The 6,000-nt window shown below is 53.6% G+C and overlaps 1 protein-coding gene across 2 annotated transcripts in view; it reads right to left on the bottom strand.

The window, feature by feature from the left end:
- The window catches only part of VCAN (versican), a 100,366-nt gene extending 94,614 nt beyond the window's left edge, over window positions 1-5,752 (bottom strand). Inside the window, exon 1 of one of the 2 annotated variants that reach the window (XM_081133422.1) lies at window positions 5,489-5,752. The gene's annotated coding sequence lies outside the window, so the exon portion shown is untranslated. The remainder of the gene's footprint in view (window positions 1-5,488) is intronic. The other variant, XM_081133423.1, reaches the window with a different exon arrangement.
- Between the last annotated feature and the right edge of the window lie 248 nt (window positions 5,753-6,000).

Here is a 6,000-nt window from a genome sequence, read left to right on the forward strand (position 1 = left end):
TGACTCTGACTTTGAGTCACTTTGAGTGAACCGATCAGTTGTCCCCAAATCATTTACTGAAAAATCCTTCTTTTCCACTGAACTTTCATGTCCATTTCAGTCTATTTCTGGACTTTGTCTTCTGTTACATGAAACTAGACAATTCTTAAAACAATATACCCCTATCTAACTAATTTTATATATTTAATAGGAAATGCATGACTTAGGTAATACTGTCATTATTAAGCTTATAGAATTAGATCAATCTGAGTCCCACATACATACTATATTAACACCACTTATTTGTATAGTTTTCCATTTGCAAAAGCCTTTCCACAGATATTCATCTTTTTGATGTTTATAACTGTATACCCATTTAATAGATTCTGATACTAAAGTCTAGAAGTTGTGTCTTAATCTGGTTTTCTCAGTCCCAGTGCTCATCCCACTACACCACAGTTAATATCAACTCAGTAATTTAACAATAAAGATTATAACTTACATATTATATACATATTTATTATAAGCGATGTAATCGCATTTTTATAGACATAAGCACCTCTTAAAAGTCTTAGAAGAATCAGGGACATATATACATAGAAATAAGGTAAATTTAAATGTAGATATGCATTTACACCCTTTTATAGATGAGCTATCCAGAGTGATTTCAGGAATCGTAACTGACAAACATATTAAACAAAGGTAATTTTCACTAAACACTGAAATACAACCACTCCTGCAATACTCAGTGATAAGAACTTAGCAAAGGAAATATATATATACATACATACGTATATATGTGTATTATATGTATACAGGGTGTGGAAAAGTAGATTTACAATAATTCATATGGAAAATAATTCATTAAATAAATAATAATACAAAAATAAACTGTATTTCATGTACTCACAATTGTAAACCTACTTTTGCCACACCCTGTATATATATATATATATACATGTAATTTATGAAGTCTAGGCTACCAGAGGAAACTGGCAAAAATCCACTCATTGAAGTGGAGCTCAGCCAAGACATTAATTTCTACATCTCCTTGTTCTGATTCCAAACCAAAGAGAGTACAGGCCTTGTGTTTTCTGGTAAAGTACAGACCTATGCAACAATCACCATGTTTTCTCAGACCAGAGCTAGTAACTCTCAACAATGAGGGTTTGTGAGTCCAAACTGGTTTCTCTAGGTGGGTGGTGAAATAATAGCCTACTACAGTCATTCATTCTTTTCCTCAAACGAACCATGTGTCTTGAAAAGTTCTGCTCATTCACAGAGCAAAATCCCATTTTAAATACAGTGTCTAGGGATGTTTGCCCATGAACAAGGTCAACAAAAATGTTTAAACCCCACTAGGAAAGGAGAGCTTAGTTTTATGACTGTTGGGAGACAGCCTTGGTTGATCTTAGTGTTCTCAAAGACTCCGATGCTCGGTTGGCGACCAATCATTAACCACGGAGCACTTAGACATAAAGTGAAAGAGAAAACAATAACTATGTCTTTAATATAAATTATATCTGGCCTTAATTTAGCTTTTTAGGTCTTCTCCAAACAGAATTTACAAGGGTGTAGATATAGATATCTTAGAATATTTGAAGCATTCTCCCCCAGTCTGTAAGCACAGAGAAAAAGCAGAAACTTCGGTCTGTAAACACAGGTAAATGTAGGAGGATTCTTTCCAAACTTCATTTTTAAAAGCCAGAAATACAATTGAGGAATAACTTTTCATTTCTTTTTTATCTACTAAGAAAAACCAGTAACTTTAAATGTTTGCATAAATTCTTAAGGATTGTCCTGACTCTCATCCCCCTTCCCACCACCCACAAGAAGATGAAAGACTGTGGACTTCCTGGAGGAAGTAATTGCTCAATCACTTTGGAATCCACTGGAACCCTCTGCAGTATTAACTGGTCAAGACAGGCATGTGCCATTGTAAAATATTCCTCTCTTGACTTGGAGCTCAGAACTAGAAGTGAGTCTCTGATACCTTCTGCTTGATGTGCTAACGTTCCAAGTTTCGTTCACCCAAACTGGGAACAGATTTTATCTCAGAAAACTCGGTTGTTGCTTCCCTGGGTGCTTTCCTATTTTTACATGAGACTCACAACATCCTATTTTCAGACTTTATATTTTCACGATAGGTTTGGCATAATTGCCAAGCAGTGCTTAAAACAATTTACATCACAGCTTTTAGGAGCCAAAAAGAGAAAGAAGATCGATTAGATGTCAGAAGGTAAGATTGAAGAGATCATTAAAACCCTGTTCTTCCGAGAGAAAGCGAAGAAACAGGAGAGACTGAGACGCCGCGCTAAGTGGGAGGGTCCCGTGGGCGCCACATTCCCCGCGTTACTAGCTCAGTCATCTGTAGGCAAGTGCTGAGCCCCCACTGTGCGCAGGGACCTCCCCTGCACCCGCGGCCCCTTCGTAACTGCGTCCGTGGGGTCCTCTCTGTCCTGTCAAAAACGGCAATTGTTTGCTATTCCCGACAAACTCTTTATGACAGTCTGTCTGGAACGTGATGATCCTGTAGCAACAACGACAGGATAAACTCGTCCCATTGTTCTGCCAAAAAAAGGGTTTGCTTGGAGTAACTCTTTGCTTCTTCCCTGCCTCAAAGCAAAAACTCCTCCTATCGCTGCACAGAAACAAGAACAAAAAAGTCAGGCTTTCAGTAGGAGTGCAGCGCCGTCAGGGCAGAAGTCGGTCGCCGGCGGCAGCCAGCAACCTCTGCGCAGAGCGCGCGGCCCGGGCTCCAACCACGGAGCCGGCCTCGCCTCCCCGCCCCGCTCCGCCCCGCCCCCCGCTCCGCCCCGCCTTCCCCGCTCCGCCCCGCCCCGCCCCCTTTGGCGTGTGGGCGGGCACCCCGGAGCCCCGCCAGCCTCCAGGCTGCGCCGACCGCCGGTCTCGCAGGACCGCGGTCTTGGAGCCCAAGAAGTCACACCCGTCTCGAGCCCGCGGCTACAGCGCCAGCCCACGTGGCGGCGGACGGTGCTCTCCGCGCAGCAGAGCGTGCGGGTCCCGGGTCCTCCCCCGCGCGGGCGGAGCGCGTCCCGACCGCCCCCAGCCGCGGGTCTCCGGGGCTGGTTCCTCCCCTAAGCTTCCACCCCGCACGCCGCGCAGGAGCGTTTGTTGTCGCTGGTGGGATTAAAAAACTATTTTAACAAGAGACGCAAAATTCAGCCTAACGCTTCGAAACCCCGCCGGTCCGTTCCCAGCTCTTCGCGTGCATCTGCCCCATCTCCGTCCCGGCCTACTTCTGTCCACCGCCCCACCGCCCCCTTCCTTCCCCTTCCCTTCTCCTCCTTTCCCCTTCCCCTTCCCCTTCCCCTTCCCTTCTCTTTTCCCTCCTGGCGCCCTCCTTCCAAATGTCCCCGTTCGTCGAGTGCAGTGAAGCTGAGGACGTTTAAGCTTTGGACGAGGGGCTCTTCTTTTGCAATGTCCTGGGGCGGGGCCCTAGCGTTCGGTTCAAGTGGTCATGGGTCTTAGTAAAATTTCCAGAAGTCAGGCTTTCTGTATTATCTTTCTTAAAGCGACGCCCAGAATCGAGCATCAGTCCCCATCCCCCCAAAACCTGGATCCGCCCCCGGCCATGTGTGCTCCCGAGCCGAGCGGCAGGCTCGCCGTGTACCCGCAATGACTCGGAAGAAGGCTCTTCCGAACTTCGCAAGGACAAGGCCTCCTTCCCGGGTCCTTCAAGCCCTTAGGTTTTTGTCGCAGATTCTGAAGTAGGAAACTAAAGGCTGAAGGGGAAGAGAGGGCCCCCCACCCCCACCGCTGTGAAAGCGGCTCGCTCGCTAGGGGGACTCGTTCGTTCCCTCCACCTGTGCTGGATTTCTCCATCAGGGGGCACCCGCACCCGCCACAAAACTCTATTCCTAGACGCCCGGGCTCCGCGGGCACGTCCGAGGAGCGCACCGCCTCCCTCGCTCCTCCTGTCTCGCCAGGCTCCGCGGACGCGAGACGCAGGGATTTCGCACTAGCCATTCATTTGTCAGCCGTGGGGGAGGGGAGGCAGGCGCGAGAGAGGCCGAGCGGCGGAGGCTGGGAGAGGGAGAGGGAGGCAGAGAAGATGGAGACAGAGGGAGACAACGAGGAGACGAGGGACCCAGATGCCCAGGCTGTCTCTGCCTGCCAGCGTGCGCGAGGAGGGCCAGCTCTCCAGGCTCCGCGCACATTTCTCCTCCCTCCCGCGGCGTCTGCCGGGGACTTGCCGGACTGGCAGACGCGCAGCTGGATCCCAGAGCAAATAGTTTAGGCTATGACACTATTTTCTACTTCGTTCCCGCTGCCTAACACAGTGACTGCTCCACGCCCAGGGACGCGGACAGGGAGCCGGGGCAGCCCTGATGCCCTCCGGTCCGCACGCCCCAGGGATGTAGCCCAGCAGCGCCCACGCCCCCGCAGGGCGGCGAGAGGCTCGGTTGAGGGCGTCCCGCGGGCTCTCGCTTTCCGCGGCCGCTGGACCCGCCAGTGAAGTTGCTCAACTCGGGCTGAGAGCTGAGAGGGGGTGGGGAGATGGAAGGGACAGGAGGGTGGCTGTCGCCGGGGCGAGAGGGCTGGTCCTAGAGGCTCCAGATTCGAGTCCCCGCGCCACCTTTGTCTGCAGAGCGCTCGGGGCGCAGGTTTGCTCCTTGAGACAGGAGCGAGAGCCTCCGCTTTGCTCTTCGGAGGGAGCTAAAATCCTTGCCCATCCCTGCGGGTTCTGGGCGCGCTTTCCCGCCCAGGCGCCTCCCAGACCTCCGCGGCGCTCCAACCCCACCCCCATCCCCGGCTCCTTCCCGGCCAGCCCCGGAGCCCAGCGCACAGGACAAAAGAACCCAGGGCACCCGAGAGAGTCTTGACAGCCCCCAAGTCGCCCAGGAGACGCCGCGCCCGGCCTCGCGCCTTCCCGGGCGGGACCTCCCCGGGACGCGCGCGGGCCGAGGGGACCGCGTCCGCACAGGTCGCGGGCTGCTGGGGCGCGGGGCCGCCCCGTCAGGAGCTGCCCGGGAGCAGCTTTCCAGGAACGCGGGGAGCCGACCGCGCACCAGGGGCTGGGGACCAGGTGGCCTGCACCAAAGGGCTTCGGGGACGTGTACGGGGGCGAGTCTCGGAGTCCCCATTCAAACTTTTGCCTCAGCAGGTTAACAAAAAAAAGATCGAGGTGCCAGGGTCCCCTCCCACCTCCCCAGCTCAAGACGCTGGGACTTTTCTGGGGGTTCTCCAGTTGCCCTCCCTCCCTCCCTTCCCCCAGACCCGTTAGTACCTCCACCCCCGCCCCACCTCGGGCGTCTTTTGTCTGGGTCCTTTGGGCACCGCGGCCCGCGGTATCGCTCTCCGCAGGCGCCTTCGGAAAGTTACCTGCATTGTTAAAGTGCATATATTTTCCTAACTTCGCCCCACAGCCCGCTCTCTGCCTGACTCGAAGTCTTCTACCAATTGCATTGTACTTCTTTTTTCTAAGCTCGCTTTTTCTATAAGGTTGGTTTTTTTCTTTAAGGGGGAACAAAAGAAACGTGATTACCTTGAAAGGCGGCTTAGTGCAGTTGGTGGGAAACAGGTCACCGCAGAGCTGCGCGCGGGGCTCGGCGTCGCCCGGGCGGGTCACATAGGACGCGCGGCGGCCTGGGGAAGGATGCGGTGGGTGCGGGACCCGGCTGGAGGATGCGGGAGGTCGCGGGGCTGGCCGCAGATCCCAGTCCCGGCGCCTGTCCACAGCTCTTCGTGTTCGCGGCTGTCTCGCCCGCCCGCCTGGAGTGCGTCCCCAGAAAGGCCTGGTGCGGCTCGCCTGCAAGTTCAAATGCGGGCTGTGACACCCATCATCATTATATCACCGTACCGTCAGCGCCGAGGAGGAGACTCGGCAAGGAGGAGGAGGGGGAGGAAGAGGAGGAGGAGGAGGAGGGTTCATTCACAGGCTCCGGAGGCGCTCGGCGGCTGCAGCCACTCCTGAGCGCAGGCTGGGAGCGCGGCGGAGGGGCGGAGAGGCAGCCCCGCGCCGCCCGCCCGCCCGCCCGCGGCAGGACCGCCTGCCTC

The sequence above is a fragment of the Miniopterus schreibersii genome (genome assembly GCF_964146895.1).
Source record: "Miniopterus schreibersii genome assembly, chromosome: 3".
Taxonomy (NCBI): Eukaryota; Metazoa; Chordata; class Mammalia; order Chiroptera; family Miniopteridae; genus Miniopterus; species Miniopterus schreibersii.